Here is a 19,624-nt window from a genome sequence, read left to right on the forward strand (position 1 = left end):
TACTTTTAAAGAAAGAAGAGCCATTTTTCCTAGTTCACAAGACCTTCACAAGGTATCTGAGAGGGAGAATAATGTTAATGATGAGTTCAAAGCAGAGTCAGTGCGTGAAGTGTATATGAACATTCACACAACTAATTTTCACTAAGATGTGTAGCAGAAAGCATAAGCAGGGTGCTTACAATCTATTCAGGCTGCATATATCCCACAAGGAACTTTGATGAGGTCCATAATGATGAGGAAGCTTCCCAGCAGTAGGGTTTTATTTCTCATAGGTAAGCAGAACCCTGCAGTACTGACATTATGCTGCAAACTGCTGCAAGGTGCACCAATACTGACATGATACCTGCTATCTCCACTTTGGTAAGAAGCTATATAGGTTTGCCTTGACGTGTGTCATGATCTACCATCTAACAAAAAACTTCACATGTTTTAGAAAAAATTCTCACCAAGAAGAAAATAACCTTGTAATACTATTTGTCTGCTTTCTGCTGAGGATGTTTATAGGGGAAAGCACTATATAGACAAACACTTCAGAACTCACTGTGAAGATGTAAGACAAACAAAGAACTAAGCTTTATTCTGAGGGTGAGACACATGGAGATCTCAGGTGTGAAAATAAATAATTTCCAAAATTGTTTCACATCTGAGAAAACTAAGACTCCAAAAGCACGAAGCTCAAAATTTCAGCCTAAGCTTTGCAGGACTAAGCAAAGGAATTGACAACCACTGATAGCAGTTTGTCTTCAATATGGTTTGACAGTTATTGTCACAAGTTTAAGTTTGTGTTAGGAAGTATTTGGCAGAGGACATTTTACATCCTTTATAGGATCTACCTCACAGCAGATGCACTGGGGTTAGAGAGATGACTAAACCCAGAAATATGCACATGCAAGACATAGTGGCTTCATCACTATACTCAGAGTGAAATATGATTAACACACCAAAATGATCAAGCATGCCTTAGGCTGCCAGGCTGAGGGCTTATCTTCCTTGACAAGGTTCTCATGCAGTGGGAACACAACCACTGAGTTTTCCTGAAGTTGAAGATGTGTCTTCTCATCTTGAGCATATATAGATTGAAACAAACAAATTATTATTAAATATTAGTGCATCACCAAATGTGAAGCCCACAGTTAGAAAGCTGTTCTGGTGGTCAGGCATATTGTCTCATCTCAACATGGAAGTGTTAGGCGATCACAACGTGCCAGAGCAATCTCATGCCACAAACAGCTCATGTCATCAGCTTTCCTTTAAGGACATCAATGTATATAAAATTTCAACTTTCACCCATCTTCATAAATTTGATTACTTTCTGTCTTTTCAGAGACACTCAAGATTCAATTGTTTTTGAGGGAGCTGATCTCAAAACTTGGTGCTACATTGTACATATAAATAGCCACATCCTGACATATTCAAAAATTTCAGTTTACTGCATCTGCATTTTATCATTGCTTTATCTCTGTCATTTCAAGGCATTTCTCTCCAGATTGCTGCAGATTCACTGAGATGAGAATAAGACATTTAAAGAGTGGCAAGACCAAGTACAGGTGGGTTCTGATTTGTTATGCTGCAGTTCTTATAAATGGTGTCTGTCTGACTGATGTGCTTGCCAGAAATCATCTCCATATTTTGTTTCAGGAAAGCTTGTTAGAGGTAATAGACCACATCCTTGGAATCTTCAGAAAAAGAGGTTGTTGGAGCACTGGAAGAAAAATTATGACAGATGTCCTAAGGCAAAGATATCTTCTGAGCTCCAAATATGGCTTACCAATTCACATGCACATGCCTAGTCATACGGATCCTCTTCCTCCCCTGAGAAAGTACATTCTGAATTATTCAGCAGGAATCCAATGGAACTGGATGAATATTCAGCCAGTGCCTTCTGGCCCTGTGTTTGCACTGGCTGATCCATTTCATTCAGTCAAAAGTGGTCATGAGATAAAACCATTCCCGGAAGAGAGTTCTAAACATATTTGTGTATTTTCTTACTTTTTAACTCTAAATCCCCATTCAGCTCTTCAAAAATGTGATACATGTGTCAATACAATCTAGAGTAAAAGTTTCCAGTTGAGGCATAAAAGAATTCTGTCTTGCCCTGCACTATAAAGAATTCCACTTCATCACACTTCACAGTAAGAACTAACAACATATTTTCCCAGAATTGCAAAAGAAATGCTTACATAAACACTAAAAATGTTACTTCCACCTCTGTATCTGTCTCAGTTCTTTCACTTCTAATATTTGGAACTCCTACCAAGACTGTCCAAGCAGGCTTCTCCAGCACTGAGGAGTGGACAGTTTAGTACTGAAATCAATATTTTAAAAGTGGAGAGAAAAGGAAAGTTGCCTTTAGATAATCACAAAACACAATATCAGCAGCAGCTGCCCGAAACAGAAATGGCTAATTACTTACTAACTGTTATGCTTTAGTGTGTAAAATAGTCCCTACACAAAACCATATTCAGTGGCAGAGGCAGGTCCAAATGCTTCTATAAATCAACTAAATTCCATGAATTGCTAGAATGTAAATGGGGAAGATGACATGAATTACAGTCTAACAAGGGTATTGAATCCTTAAATGAACTGTACACTCCCATTTTTAAGGCAGAAAGCTGAAACCACACATAATAAAAATAATTAAAATGAGGTTTTGAATACATTAATCTAGATGAAAAGTGCTTTAAAGAGCAAGTGAAGCAAAAAAACAGACAGAATGTGTATGGCATTTACTTGTAGATATCCTTTGCAGCTGCTATTATCTGTTAGCATTACTAAAACGTAAAAAAGTAGAAGAAAGAAAAAAAGCTTTAGAATATTTTTATTGCATTGCAATTCAAGAAAAAAAACATGGAACTACTGCCTTCTAACCAGTGATGACTGCATTCTGTCGCAAGCTGAGTCATTCCTTAGAGAAACAGGTCAGGGAAGAAATAAAAGGACTCAATGACAACAGGGGTACTGGCAAGCCATTAGACTTTCTGGAATATAACTACAAGGTAGATACCTACAAGAGACTACAAGGAAAATGTAAACTATCAGTACAACCTTCAGATCACAGAAAGTAATAGGGAGGGCTTTCTTAGTTCAGAAGCTCTAGTGTGAACAGAGATCCCTCTGGAACTCTACTGTCTGCAGCACTGAAACCACTTACAGCCAGACAGGAAACAGAACTGATGAGACCATTCAAGACCAGAAAGACCATCTAATGAGCCAAGAATCAATGCTGAACACTGCCAGGGTGGCTGGATTTCAGGCTTAGACTTAAATGTCTGCCATCAAAAAATTGTCCTTTTAGTCATTCAGACATCCTTTAGATTCAGCCCTACTACTTTTCTGTAGTCTGAGTCTATATTTTAATCTCAAAGCAGTTCAGTTCTTTTCTGTCTCAGTGAAGAAACTGTTTTAAAGCAGTATTGTCACAAAAGAACACACTATATAGTGCTCAGAAGAAGCCTATGTGTACATATCTATACACATTTGTGTATCTTAAATTTGCCCTCCCGAGAAGACACTGTCTGAGGCAAGATTCCCCTTCTAAATTCATACATTTCATCTTTCTATTTGTATCTATGAATAGTTTAACCCTCAGCTGCTCTTGGTTCTGTTCTTAGGATAGCTGGTAGCTAAATTATGAGAAAATCAGGATGTCAATACATGTATTTCTTAGGAGCATTCAAGCCAGACACGTGATTTCTAATTTAAGGCCATCATGCTCCTAAAATAGAAACCTCCTCAAGCTCTGCCAGATCTGAATAAGTAAATTGTTCAATTCCCTTATTTCTAGGCTGACCTGAGTGGGTCAGATATTTTAAGAATATCAAGGAGGAAACAAAAGCTAAGACTATTCTAAAATCCCCTATGATACTACCACACTGTATTTCAGATTTCTATAATGTCAAATCAGAACTTTCTTGAATATGCTCTAAACTTACAATAATTTATTCTGTTTATAAAAAAATATCTATCTAAACATAACAATATGACAAGAAGAGAAGTTGGCCTCACTATGAGGCAAGCTTTGAAATGAGAACAGGAGTCAGGACAGTAAAGGATGATTGCTCTCACATTTACAACAAGGGAGAAAAAGCTGGGGACTGAAGGGAAATTAAGTCAGGGAAGCAGAAGGGGTTGGGAGCTAAAAGCACCAGTCTAAAGCATTCATCAGAAGGGAAAGAAGTGAGGTAGCTGCTGCTCCTAAAAGTATCTAGAATGAGACTGGTGCTCTGTGTATATTATAGGACCAACACAGAAAAGAAAATAAATTTTATATATTTTTAATATATGTTATTGAAACACTTGTGTACTATTTTAGAAGTAGCAGTGGTAGAACAGTATAGCAACAAAGCAAAAGAGGACATTTTAAAATAAAGATGTAATCTCTCCTGCTCAACCAACTGGAAAAAAGGCAGATAAAAGATTTGACACACAGGGAGTTTCATAAAAGGTCTGCAAGTCCAAAAGATATCTTCTTTTCCCCTCTATATCAGCTGTCTTAGTAAAAGATGCTACCTTTTGCTACAAACTTTATCTTTTTAGTGCTATTGCCTGAACATCCTTGAATATGTATGTTTGAGAATTTTCTTGTAAAAACATCAGTTCTACACAACACTTCTTAAACAGCTATATATTGATATATCTGTTATAAAGAATATGCCCAAGTTGTTGGGGTTTTTTTTAAGTGGACATATTTGAGTTACAGTTATTTAAAATATCTTTTGTTTTTGCCTGGGTCTAATATTATTTGAGGTCTATAACTTCATTCCTGATTTACTTAGGATACTTTTTTTTTTAAATCAAGGAATATCAGACATTTTTAGACTACATATCAAAATACAGCTCTTTAGCTCAATGTCTTATCATCAGGTGTGTATGTTATCCTTTGCTATCCCAAACTATAACAGGCTCTGAAGCGATGCTGGGCAGAGGGAAGGAGGGTTATGTATCGATTGTAAACAACTCAGTCAGCTTAATAACCAAGTTTCCCTGTTCATACTTGACAAAGTTTTAAAGGAAAGAAACATCTAGCTTCCTTCAAGCATTGACATTGTTAATGCTTACCTGTTTTTCTCAATCATAAGTTTAATTGTATTGTAGGAAATGAACATTTTAAGCATTTTGTAGTTTTCAGGCTGTATGCCTCCCCAGATAAACTAGAAACATTTAGCTGGAAGATATGCTGAAGTCTTCTGAATTGTTACTGTATATTTACTGTTTTCAAAAGGAGCTGAAACCTAGAAATGCCAGTGGAAACCTTTGGTACTTCTACTCTGGCAATTACTGCCACAAGAAAAGACAGATACATTTGTTTCTGCCTTCAGCTGCTGCTTGAAAATCTGTTTCTGTTTTTACTCACGTATTTATAGATCTTTAGCTAAGTCGTTACTCTGAGTTTCCATAGTGATAACTGAAATATGTATTAACACCAAACCTCAAGGCATATTTATGGTTGGCAATGCTTCATAAATTACTTTTTTCAAGAGCAGCTTCTCAAAACATATTTGCTCAGTTCAGTTCCTCACTTGATTTGTGATAGATACTTTTGATATAGCTGTATTTATCTAGGAGGGAGATATTTTTCCCTCTGCAAGATTCAGCGTGTTGATATTACTTCTCTTTTTTATCTATACTATCAAAAGGTCTGAGGAGATGAAGCTTCTGAATTCAGAATGCTATCTTTCAAATAAAATCACACTTTTAAATTTGCCTTACTTTCAATTAAACCTTCCTTAAATGAAACACCAATAATGGACAGTATAAAACATCACAGATAACTTATATGTATTCATAATAATTAGTTTTTGAACAAAGAACCCTTTTCTCTGGTTGCCATCAGATTAGGAAAGAATCACCCATTCATACCATCTTGCTAATTAGAAAAGCTGAGCTGCAGCTCATCAGGTATATCCAGAACATCCCTTTCTGAAAAAAAAATTCTAGGCCACAATTTTCCCATTCTGCTTATTTTTCCAGATATATTTATCTAAACGTTCTATTAGTCTGCTCTGGGATGCCTTAATGTCATGAAAAAAAGAGAAAACATCAATCCAAAATATTTTTTACTAGATTACTAAAAAAAAAAAAGTGCTTGGGTTTTTGGTTTGTTGTGTTTGGGGGGTTTATTAGTAGATGTTTGGAAATCTAATACACTGACAGTCAAAGAGAATCTTTCCAGGAAATGTCTGAATGAATGAATGACTAAACAAATTTCCTCTTCATTTCTGGTAATTGCTTCTGTGAAGACAGCTGAATTAGAGGTTATTGGATGAAAATCTTTCACTGTTTATTTCAAACATATTCAGGGCTGGCCTCTTTTCTGTACGTACTAAGGAGAACTGTCATGCATACAAATACAAGGTGACAAATAATGACCAAAACAGGCCTAGAAAGGCACTTGAGGCTGAATTAATGAAAGTGCCTATGTGGTCTCTATTTTACCCTGCTTGCAAGTAGGAATGTGCTTTAATTTCTTATTTGCGTCCTGCAGCTTCTGGTCATTTAAAGAAGGAAGTGCTTACATTCAACAAACTGCATTTTCATTCATCTGCTTTGGAAGTCTGATGCAGTATAAAGTAGTCTCTCTTTAACTGCAGGTCTCTGTTGTGTGCCCTAATCCTGTCCTCCCTTCTTATCCTCTGCAGTCATTGCCCATATGCTCACATGGCAACAACTACAAACACAAAACATCCTTCTCCAACTAGTATTGTGTCAGACCCATATCTCCAGGTTCCAACTGCTGGGCATCCTTTTTCATTATCCTTACCTAAAATAGCATTTTGTATTAGCTTAGCTTTTCATGGATCTTAGCAGTTCAGACAGTTGGGTTTTAAATTGTGTTTTTCTCTCCATAACACTGGAGACTCCTGCACAAGGAGAGTGCCCTCTGCAGTCATGCTTTGCATCTTGTGCTGTTCTGGTCTCCAGTCATCTCAGATATGACTGAAGGAGAAAACCCTCTCTTGTTCTGTTCTATCAGGCTAGCTCTCAAGGCCCCAAAGCTCAGAGGCTTTAGCTGCAGAGCTGATTTGAGCTCAGGCTGTTTCCTTTGATCCTTGGCTATGTGATGCTGCTGATATGCCTCTGCCCAGACTGCATCATGCTGATCCTGACCCTGGCCCAGTGAGAATCAGATGAAGCCAAGTCTAACACTCTTCAATGTGCTCTCACAATTGAGACATAGCCAGAAGAAACTGAGCTAGACATTGCTAGTAGCTTATTGTGTCTGTGTGAGACAATGACTCTTATGTCCCTCTCCTAGATCAGCAGCAGGCAGGAATATGGGATACCTGCACCTCTCTAGAGATTGCAGGAGCTGCCCTTGCCCTGCTGAGCTGGTCATGCTCTGTGCCTGGTGTGTGTACTGAGAGTCACAGATCTGCCTTAAGGATACAAAGACAAGCACAGTGCACCCTCAGAGTCACCTTTGAAATTTATGCAGAAGAAAAAGTTGAATTTGTGTCTAGCAAACATTAGCACTACCTCAGTGCTTTTCTCCCATAATTGTTTGGGGTTTCATGAAGTAGGGTATAAATGAGATTACTGACTGAAGCATGTTGCATAAGTTTTCCTTTAATCATGATTTGCTTCAGTCCAACCCACTCCCTGTGTCACTGCAGAGATTAATTTTTAGTACTGAAAATATGGACTTGAATGTACTCAAACACAAGCAATTGCTAAGGGGCAATGTGATCCTGTACATTAGCGATTCTCTGGAAACTGCCTGTTTGTAAACTTCTGCTTTCAATGAAAAAAAATGAGGTAACTTGTTATTTTCTCATTAAGGGGTAAGCTACTTCAACTTATTTTCTGATTGCATGTTTATAGCTACCAGCCTGTAGTAACTCGTCATCGAGTAATTTCCTACTGTGTCATGTCTTCATAAATATTGTGATCCTCAACACACCTGCTCCACTACTATCTAATAAAATGCAGACCTCTTTCTTGAAAGAATAAATGGACTATTTCCCTTTTTTACCTTTCCTAAAAATAAAGCTCTCCAGAGATTTCTCTTTTGCTATGCTCACTCAGAAGCAGAGGACATAAGATGTACTGGCATCCTGAAAATAGACAGGATGATACATTAGTTTACTATAAAGTGCTGTGCACAAAATCAAGGGTGTATGGGATGTGTCTGGGATGGAGCTAACTTTCTTCATGCAGTGCTGCCTTTTGGATTTGCTGCTAAAATGATGTTAATAACACACCAGTGTCAGCTTTTGCCTAGTAGTCCTTTGCACAGGGCCCAGACTTTCTTTGGTACTCATTCTGCCACACCAGAGAGTAGGCTGCAGGAGGTCACAAGAAAGAGAAGGAAACAGCCAGGCCAGAACACCCAAACTGATCAAAGGAATATTCCACACTATATAGCAGGATGTGCAGAAAAAAAAAAAAAAAAAAAGTGGTCTGGTCTTTCCTATGAAGCCATTGCTTGAGAACTGGTTGCTCTGCTTGTACAAGGTGATGAATGACAGTTTTGTATCACTTGTTTTGGGTTTTGCCTATTTGTTGGCTGGTAGGTAGTTTTTTGATTTGTTTGGTCTTTTTGGTTTTTTGTTTGTTTTGTTTTTTTTTTTCTCTTTCCTTTGCTTATTAGGGTTTGACTAAAACCACAAGTTTCCCTGCTGTTGCTTTTCTGAATTTCTACCTCAACCCATTAGGAGGGGTGATAACAAGTGCTTGAGTGGGTGCCTCATTGCTGTCTGGGGTCAGCTAACCACAAAGGGACAATTGTTATTGTCTTTTAAACTAACAGAAGCACTGCTACTTCTTTTCCTATAAAGGGTGCTAGGAAGGCAAATCCAAAATATGGAAAACTCATATCACCGTCTCTCTCTCCAGCTAAGAGTGGACAGATCACAAAGGTACATTAGAACAGTCATTCTTTCTCCCTACATTAATTTTGACTCATTTAAATTCTTTTTTTCCAAAAGTTTCATGTCTCCAGACACAGGAACAAGCCTGAGTATTGACTGGAAATTTGAATATTCACCAAATCCTTGCACCAAAAATTTTGCTCTGATGTTTAAAAAGGAGCAATTTGCCATTAGACATCTATTTAATTTTTAGTCCTTTTTTTCTCACAGTCTTCCTATCAGCAGAATGATTACTTTCAGGCTAACTAGCCCAAGTCAGAGCACGAAAATATAAGATCTCCAGCATTTCTAAGGCATGTCTCTGTAAATTACTTAAAATATGAGATTTCTTCTAAAAATAAGTTTTTTTTCAAACAAAGGAAGTTTGGCAAAAATGCTTTATTGTGTATATGTTTTGCTGAACTGAAAAAGAGACCATTGATGCAAATTAAGGGGAGAAAATGTTGAAACATGTATGGAATGGAATGGAATGGAATGGGCAATGTCAGTTGGAAGGGATCTACATTAACCATCCAGCCCAACAGCCTGACCACTTCAGGACAGACCAAAACTTAAAGCCTGTTACTGAGAGGAGTGAGTCCAAATGCCTCCTAAACACTGACAGGCTTGGGGCATCAAACACTTCTCTAGGAGTTTGTTCCAGGACTTTGCCACACTCTGGGTAAATAAAGTACTCCCAATGTCCTTTCTAAAGCTCCCTGGCACAATTTTGTGCCATTCCCATGTCTTCTGTCACTGGTCCCAGGGAGAAGTGATGAGCACTTCCCTCCCCAGGGAGCTTTACAGAGCAATGAGGTCATTCTCAACCTCCTCTCTAAACTCAGCCTCCACTCTAAACACAGTGACACCAGCTGCTGCTCATAAGACATTCCTTACAGCATTTTCAACAGCTTTGTTGCCTTCCTCTGGGTGTACTCAAGCACCTGCAAGTCTTTCTTTAATTAGGAGGCCCAGAACTTCATGCAGTACTCCAGGTAAGGCAGCACCAAAACTCAATACAACAGGATAATCACCTCTTTTGAGCAGCTGGTGGTGTTGTGTTTAGTGCACTGCAGGATGGGGCTTGTCTTCATGGCTACCAGAGCACCCTGCTGAGTCCTACTGAGTCCTTCTGTGACCAGCAACCACAGCTTCCCTTCTGCAGGGCTGCTGCCCAGCATTCCTCTCCTCATTTATGCTTAGTCTGCATTTCCTTTGTCCTAGCTGGAGAATGCCACTCTTTTCTTGTTACATTTAATCCCACTAATCATTGCTCTAGTCAATCCAGATCCCTCTGCAAAACCTCTTGTCCCTCAAAGGAGTTGTGGGATCTCAGCACATCGTTCCCGATGTCCAGAGATGCCAGGAGAACCCTTGGGGGGTCTCGAAAATCCTGGAATGTTGCCAAGAGTGTTTGGTGGCTTGATTTTGATCCATCCACAGAAGTAACAAGAGTTTGAGGACAAGAGAATCACTTTAGAGTACAAGGTGTAAAAGAGACATATTTAGAGGGTGAGATATAGACTTTAAGGTTTTTGGTACAGGGGGATTATGGAGACAAGATGGAGGGATCAGGGCGTGTCTCGTCCTTCTTCTTTCTTCTTCTTGTCCTCCATCTCCTGTGATGATGTTGGCACTTAGAGATTGGTTTCTGGTGAAGGTGCACTTGCTAACATGGGCGAAAAGCATTGGGAAATAAAGGTAAATATTGTATACGTAGGTTTTAGTATAAAAAGACATGACCGCCCCGTGGGTGGTCAGAGAGTGCCTGTGACTGCTTGCAGATCAGACCTCTGTTGGGCAGACAGAAAATTTTGTAGATAAGAAATAATAAACAACCTGAAGATCGAAAAGCTGAAGAGTCCAGACTCATCCTTTGAATCGCGTGCCACCCTAGAACCACCCTACCCGTGTCGGGGCAGAGACAGACAGCCGGACCCGACAGGAGTCAGGAAACAGCACCTCCCACTGTGGTATCGTGAGCAAATTTGCAAATGTTGCATTCACCTGCTGCACCCAGAGCACTGATAAATGCATTGAGCGGAGCTGGCTCTGGAGCTGAACCCTGAGGAGCACCAGTGATGACCAGACACCTGCCAGATGTGGCCCCATTCACTAGAACCCCTAGAGCTTCACCATCCTCCAGTCTTCACCCAGTGCACTGTGTTCATCCCACAGCTGGACTACTTACCCAGAAGGGTGAAATCCAGAAAACTGTATCTACCTCTGCAATTTTACCCACCAGGCTACTGACCTTGTCATAGAAGGATAGCAAATTAGTTACACTTTCCTTTTGTGACCCAAGGGTAAGTATGCCTAATGATTGCACTATCCTTTAAATATTTTTAATAATACCCAGTATGATCTTCTCCATAACAATCCCAGGAACTGAGGTTAGACTAATGAGTCTGCATTCCCTGTAGTGTGTGTGCATGTTTGTGTGTCTGTGTGTGTTTGTGTGTGTGTCTGCCTGTGTGACAAGGTGGGGGGTTACTCTAGGACCTTTACAAATTTTCACAACTTATGTATATGTGAGTATAACTTATTAAAGAAAAAGTTTATTTATTTAAATCCAAAGGAAGCAGAAATTTCCAAATATAGATCAGAACAAAATGCTGCAGAGATGTAAACAGTCATTCCTTTGTGCCTGCCTCATCCCTAGGTAAAATTTTATATTACTGTCTTTTCATATTATTCAGGGAATCAGGAATAACCATTATCTATTATTAAAATAACATTCACCAAGCCATAACCAGAGGAATAATCTATATTATTTTTTGACAAAAAAGATGAAAATGTATGTCCGATTGATGACAGAAGTCTCAGCAGCAATTTCTTCTCATGATATTTCAATACAGTAACCTGGGATGATGGAGAGTTTTATAATTAATGTCAGTTATGCTGGACATACTCTGATAAGAAATGATGGGCTTGCCATTTAAAAACATCAAATTTTACGAGCTGGAAATGAAATGCAGTCAAAACGGGCCAACAGACCAAAAAGTGATATAAGCTGTAATTTTGTGATAGTTTATCTTCTGCTGGCAAAGCAAAAACTGTTCCCAGAGGAGCTGAATAATGCTGTGGGATTGGTTAGGAAAAGGCAAAAACACTGCAGCAATTATCACTGGTTTTAGAGTTACACATTCCTTGTTTGGAAAACAAAAAAAATAAAGCTTTAGCTTCATCTTTCTGCTGTAGCTGGAGAATATATTCACCAAATCTCCCCAACAGAAAATTTCCCATAATTTTTGCAGAAAAATAATATAAAAAAGAATCAACAGAGGATGCTGTAGCAATCTCTTGACAGTGAACAGAAGAAAAGTCATGACAAAGGTGTTTAGATATTTTCAGCATTAGGTTTTATGGGGTTTTTGTATTTGCTATAAAGTAACACGCTTCCTCTTTCCACATTTTTCACTGCAATTAGTGAAAAGACTGTTTCTTCTGTCCAAAAAGGGAGAAAACAAGGCAATATGATATCTCACATCCAAAGTGTTTCATGAAAATAAAACATAAAGGAAAAACTCAGGAATGTTATTAAGAATTATGACATCACCAAGAAAAATGAGGGTGATGAATATAAATTTGTACCATGATGTTTGCAACCTAAATGTTATGAAATGCAGTATTTTCGTTTCAGCTGAAGTGCAGCATTAAAAATGTCTTTCTCCAAGGTCAATACATTTTGAATCTGTCATCAGAGTTTTATGAAGATGAATGTTTTCACCTTACAAGCAAATTCACAGAGATAGAAATAACATAGCAAAAAAAGGTGAGCAAAAAGGGCCAGATCTTCTCACTAAGTGCTTTTTTCAGCACTATTGCTCTGCTGCCTTTGAGTGCTGTTTGTAATTTGAAATTCAGAGACTTCCAGAAAGGTGTTAAAGCCATCCTGGTTGCTTTGAAATTAGTTATTTAGTTCCTGGTCCCTGCAGAAATGTAGCATGATCTCTGAACACAGGTTTTGCCATACTCTTTCATTTTTCCTCCTCTTTTAAAGAAATTCAATGTTGGTGAAAACAGTACTAAACGAAATACTTAATTTGGCATGCCAAAAGTAAGTTTAAAAATAAGGTTTCTAAATATACTAATACTTGCAATTTGGGAATCTTCATCTTATTCCTAACAACCTGATATAATGAAAATCTTCATATCTATGTTTTGAAACCAAAGCATCATACATCTTAAATTCTCTTACTTATACAGACCATGTATTTTAGGTATATTACATATCTTGGGCAAGTAATCTACTTTTCTTCTATGTAAAGCATAGCACTACACACCCAAATCTTTAAAGGAGATTATCAGTAAGTCATAAAAGTAAATACATAAAGTAAACCAAAATGAATATCTAATGAAATAAATTTTGCCATGCAAAAAGAGATAATTTTCCTAAGATCATAAGATCATTTAGCTATTCTGCAGACAATAGAGTTAGAGCTAGGAATTATCAAGGCTTTTTTGAAATTTAAAGCAATTGGCACTGAAAGAGAGGATATCAGGAAACACCTAGAAAATTATGTCATATCCTATTAATCTACTGAGCTACTTGGTTGAATGTCAGGTACCCACCCAAGCTGTTCTGTCACTCTCCTCCACAGCTGGACAGAGGAGAAAAAATATAACTATAACATTATGGGTTGAGATAAGGGCATGGAGTAATTACTTACCAGTTACAGTGATGGGCAAAACAGACTCCACCTAGGGACATTTAATTTATTACTAATTAAATCAGATAAAGGAAACGAAATCACAAAGACCCCTTCCTCCCAAACCCACCCTTCTTCCTGGGTGCAGCACCTGATTTTCTCTACCTCCTCCCCTCCAGCAGCTCAGGGGTATGGGGAATGGAGGCTGCATTCAGTTCATCACACATTGTCTCTGCCACTCCTTCCTCCCCAGGGAAGGCTCCATCACACTCTTTCCCTGCTTCAGCCTGGATTCCCTCCATGAACTTTTCTGATGTGAGTCCTTCATGTGGGCTGCAGTTCTCCATGAACTGCTCCAGAGCAGGTCCTTCAGGAACAGACTGCTCCAGTGTGGGTCCTCACAGGGTCACAGGCACTGCCAGGAGACTGCTGCATCACAGGCTTCCCTGTGGTCAGAGTCTCCCTTGGGAATCCTCCTGCTGTGGTGTGGGGTCTCCTCTGCTCCAGTGTTGATCTCCATGAGCTCCAGAGGCACAGCTCCTCCACCATGGTGTGTCTGCACCACAGGCTTCAGGGCAATCTCAGTCTCAGCATCTGGAGCACCTCCTCCCCTCCTTCTTCCCTGGCCATGGTCTCTGCAGGGCCGTGTGTCTCACACATTCTCCGTCCTCTTTCTGACTGCAGCTGCTGTTGCCCAGTTTCTTTTTCCCCTTCTGAAATCTGTTTTCCCAGAGGCACTGCCACCATTGCTGCTAGACTCGCCCTTGGCCAGTGGCAGATCCATCTTGGAGCTGGCTGACATTGGCTCTGTCAGACAAGGGTGAAACTGCTGGAAGATCCTCACTTTTGCCCCCCCCACTAGCAAAACCTTGCCCCACAAACCCAACACACATAACAATGAAGAATGGGAAAATTATATCCTATAAACAATTTGTATTATAAATATGGATTTCCGTTAAGTTCAAGAACTGTTTGGACAAAAGCTAAATATTATGATTTTTTTATTGTTTGAAATTGCTTCAGCAATAGTATCGAATAGAACTTACTGAATTTGTACTAAAATTCTGGAACTAGTTGCAAAAGCAACTATGGAGGCAGCTGAGCTAGCTCAAAAAAAGGTTATGGCAAATTCATGGGCAACAGGCTCTTAAGTGCACAATAAAAATCTACACAAGCACATAGTCTCTAACATCCTTAACAAGGCTTGGAAAATACTACAAGAATGAGGTAAGTCTGTTCTTTAACTGTTGTAAAGCCATTTTCAGAAACAAAATTGATCTGACCCAGTAAAACACTTTTTTTTGGTTTATGGTCAACAATCCCTGTACATGCTGCTTGCAAATTTTGCTGTATAATAAATCAATTTAGACAAGTAATGATTCTGGAGTAATGTGCTCCTAAAAGCACAACCAGCTTTTAAGATAGTGAAACAACCACTTCAAATATAATTCTGCTAGACACAAAATGAATGTAGCCAAATGTGTCCGTAAAAATCTAAAAAAAAAGAAACAAAACAAACCAACCAAAAAAACCCAAAAAAAGGTGAAATGAATTACAATTATAATCTGATAATATTGATTGATGTGAACATTTACTCAATATAATAAGAGGCAAAGTGACTATTCCTCAAAAATCTGACAGCATAACATAACTGTGCTGACTGGATGGAAGGATTTTCCAGGAACTGTGTCCTGCACGTGAGAAAATTCCTGCTTTGCCTGAATCTTTCAAATCCATTTTTATTCTAACCTAATATTTATTCCACTGTCCCATCTTTTGACATTTGGATTACTTGCCTTCCTTAACAACCTAAACTAAAGTTTCATTGTCTATAAAATATAATTTTACTTTGGTAAGTATACTTCTACTATACTGCAAATAAACATGACTTTTATCTCTTAGAATTTTATTTGCCTACTTTACTTACTAGACTAGTTTAAGATTGTGATATCTTTGTTCTGGCAAATTTTTTTTACCATTACTGGTCTTTCAAAGTTTGTCTTTCAAAGTTTGTCTTCCATTTGAGTCATTTTTCTTATGGTCATGCATTTCTTCGTAAATCTACAGCACAACTGGACTACACAAGGAGACTTGTGACAAAAGATGCCATTAACACACAATATTATTTATAGGCAGAGGAGCGCTCATTACAGAAGAGTTAAACACAGAAAGTTCTCTTCAGAGTGTAGGTGGCAACCATCACTCTGAGGTTATCCTTTATTAGTGACATATATTCTTTTCTTGACATCCCGGGGAGAAAAATCGTGTCTTGTCTACATAAACATATTCTAAGTGTCATGCTAAATCAGTGCATTTAGATTTGTTTCAATAACATATGTGGTTATTACTGGGCTGTGGCATTCACTTAATCTATCTTTTCTCACATTTAGATGCTTAGGGTTTAGATATTTCATCACCTGCAGCTGGATTTATTAGATTAGATAGGGGTGTATACATCAAGGAAATTATTTAGCCCACTTTTAGAGTCAGAGGAGACAAACACGAATTTCAAAGATTTGCTCATTCCATTATTACTTCCTAGGGGAATCAGGTAAAATGAATCCCATCCTTAATTTTAGACTTTTGCATCTGACTTAATCACACTAAATTCCCTAACCTGAATTTAACATCTCAGTGCAACTGAGTCTTGCCCTGGGTTTATATCCAGGCAGAGATTTTATTGTTTTTTTTCAATTTTAATTGAATTCTAAAAATAGGTCCAAGGAGGATGATCTAGAGTCTCTTACAACTAGCTCTACACCTAACATTTCATTTATATATACCAACAGAGAGGAATTTGCTTTCAGCCACTGCTAGAAATTTAAACAGCATTATTTTTTTTACATAAAAGTGGAACACAGCTGAACACACTGATTTTTTTTTTTTACTTTCATAAATACCGCAACATAAGTCTGTCCTATCATGTATTCTGAAACACTGCCAGAGTGGAGAAATGGATAATTCAGGAGCATGTTGAAAGTATACTTCTGAGCATATTAGTTGACTTAAAATATTAAAGAGCACACTACACAAAAAAACTCAAATCCAGGAAAGAAGGACCTTAATTCTCCTGGGATTTGTTTCCTTGTGAAAGATGCAATAAAAGGTACTTGCAAATCCGGAAGCGGTGCGAAGATCACGAGCATTTGTTGAGACCAATACTACAAACTAGAGAAGACTAAACCAGAAAAGGGTAGCTTCATGTAGCCCAGTAAATATGGTATTTCTTTGCTAATAAAAGGCTGAAGGTTTTTTTCTGGCTCTCTGAGGCCTCAGGACTGAGTCTTGTCAGGCTTGCTTAGTCCAGCAAGCATATCTTAGGCTTGCCTGGAGGTTGCTTGTTTTATCTCTAACATCAGTTTTGCATTGACAAGGTGGCTGTCACCCAATTATTTTTAGACTTGCTTCACTTTGTGCAATTGGAACATGCAAAGCCTATTATTGCAATAATTTTGATACATTTCTGAAAGTACTAGAGAGTGTTTCCATGTAGTTGCTCTATAGAGAATGAACTGCTGATGACCCTGGAATACAGATGTGGCAGAGGAGTGCAATGCAAAGGCCCAGAAAGTTTGAAGACAGCACAAGAATTATAATCAAATCAACAATGAACAATTACTGAATATTAAATAATGCATCCTTGGGAGCTTCATAGGTACCTAAAACCAGTTTTAGGTGTGATAAAGGAAACAAAGAACAAGTACCTTTATCTTATATGTAATGGCTATAATCTGCAATACATTTGGATACAACATGGAATCAAAGACCAGTAAAGAAAAAAATCAGGGTATAAACTGTGCTAGGGCATATATTAAAAATAGCCATGAATGGATGCCAGTGTGAAGAGGAAGCAACTATGACCATCATACTCCTCTCAGCAAGAAGAAGGAAGAAATCCCTCACTTCTAAAATCATACTTCTTCACCTGAGGGACCTGGGAATCTATGATGTTTTTAGCCCTCTCTTCCAGACCAAAGCCATCAACTTAAGATTCAGAGAAAGGGTGAGAATATGGAAGAAAAATTGTATATATATTTTATTTTGTTGTTAGATTTTTTTGGGTTTCCACAGATAATTTAGACTATGATTTCAATGTCACTGTTGCTGAACTAATAATAACTGTTTGTTGAACATTTATTATATTCTAAAATATTTCAATTAAACTAATATTGAATTCTATGTTTCCCACACAATGGGAATTCTCATTCTCATGTGATCTATGTGTTTCTTTACCCCACATAGTCACAGGAGATGTCTTTGCAGAACTATCACATTATTCCATTCAAACGTCGTAGCAGATGGTGGGGCCCTACTCTGGGTGAATCTTCCTGTTGAAATTGAGAGGGGTTCATTGCCTGAGAATTTTAGAAGACAGCAATTATGCAATTTGGCATTGGATAGACAAGCACATTGTCACCACAGCAGAACCTTACTCAGGAAATTCACTTTCCTGACTCTGAGTTCAGTATCATTTTGTCTAGCTTTTTTTTTTTTTTTTTTTTTTTTTTTTTTTGCTGAGCTTTTAGTCATAGTTTGGCTTTTTCCAGGGCCTCCTGTGTGAAGTACAATTGGGACTGGATCATTGTGACCAAGCAAACAAACAAGAATGATTTCCTGATATTATTTTCTTAGCCAGGTTTTTTTAACCATCAATTAACACCATGACAAAAGTATTTTGGACTTTAGAGAAGATATAGAACTCAGTAACTAGCCACTTAAATATGTTTTTTCAATGTTTCTTAACTCTTGAGGTATTTAATAATGATATGCCTAAGCAGGGAATTAAATAATAGTAAAGTTGTGGCATTTTCACAGTTGGCTCTATCATCATTGTCATTACTAGGCTGCAATGTCCTACTCTGGAGTAACATCTGAGATGCAAGTAATTTGTTAGCCATTGTTTTGAATAATAGTGAGTCTTTTGCTTTGGGAATTTTTCTTTTTGCCATAACAAATACTTTTCCCTACTTATTTGCTTTTTGCAAGTTACTTCTTCCTACTAAGTGAGTTTTTATGCTGGTCTTCTTTTTATCATTTATTTAATGAAAATGTTTTGCAGTAAGGTAATTTAGGGTTAAATATTTGGCTTGGAAACAATATCATTGCTTTCTTGCTTTGAATAACATTCAAAGATAATAGAGAATATTTTGGGGGAAAGGTTATACATTTACAGCTTCTATTAAAGAAACAAAAGAATTATTTGCAATGGATAATGACTGAGAAAGGAAAAATATATAAAAATAGGCTTTGAACTTTTTCGTGAAATTGAACTGAGGCATTTAATAAGTGGTACTACCAGAAAAGCACGATATTCTATGAGAGGCATTATTAAAGAAAATAAAGGTATTAAAAGTGCTCTTTATGATCCTTTTCTTTTCTTTTTTCTTTTTTCTTCTTTTTTTTCACACAAAAAGTAACACTGAAGTGCTACACTTGGCATGGTATTTGGCAACAGGAGTTGCTGCTTGAAGTTCCACTTTGGGATGGCATCCTGGAGCTCTGGAGAGCTGAAACTTGTTCTGATACCAAAAATGTACCAATAAACCTCTGTTACGTAGTGCATCCTAAAGTCTAAAGCCATAAGCCTCTGAATGAAAGGAATAACCTTTCTTTACCTTGAAAATAAATACATTAGTATGATTAAAACTTTGTGAGAATGTGTAAAAGAGAGCCATTTCTTCTCCCAAGGCAGCCTATCAATTAGACACATCTCCCTTCTACAGTGCCACAAGGACGGGTACATTTGTATCGTTAAAGAAGCTTATAGAGGTTAAGAAACCCAAAAACAAATATAAATTGATAGCTAGGATGGAATTACCTTTTGCAGGGATAGGAGTGTAGCAACTGAAGTCAGGACCAGGAATCGGAAAATGCCACTTCAGAGTCAGACCCTCACAGAAAAGGGTGAATCAACTGCTAGAAACAATCCAATAAGCTTCTGTTTTCAGGCAAGACCTCACTAGGGACCAAAGGTCTGCACTTGTTCTTTAGTCCAACCTGGTCTGTGATTTTCCTTTATTACTTTTCCCTCAAAGTCTAACATGACTCACAAGTACATTTCACAGACTGAGTTCATGGCAGCTCATTAACCCTGGATCAATCACTGTTCCCCAACCTATTTTG

This window comes from Agelaius tricolor, unplaced genomic scaffold, assembly GCF_023055355.1.
Source record: "Agelaius tricolor isolate 1412-34295 unplaced genomic scaffold, bAgeTri1.0.p SCAF_7, whole genome shotgun sequence".
Lineage (NCBI taxonomy): Eukaryota > Metazoa > Chordata > Aves > Passeriformes > Icteridae > Agelaius > Agelaius tricolor.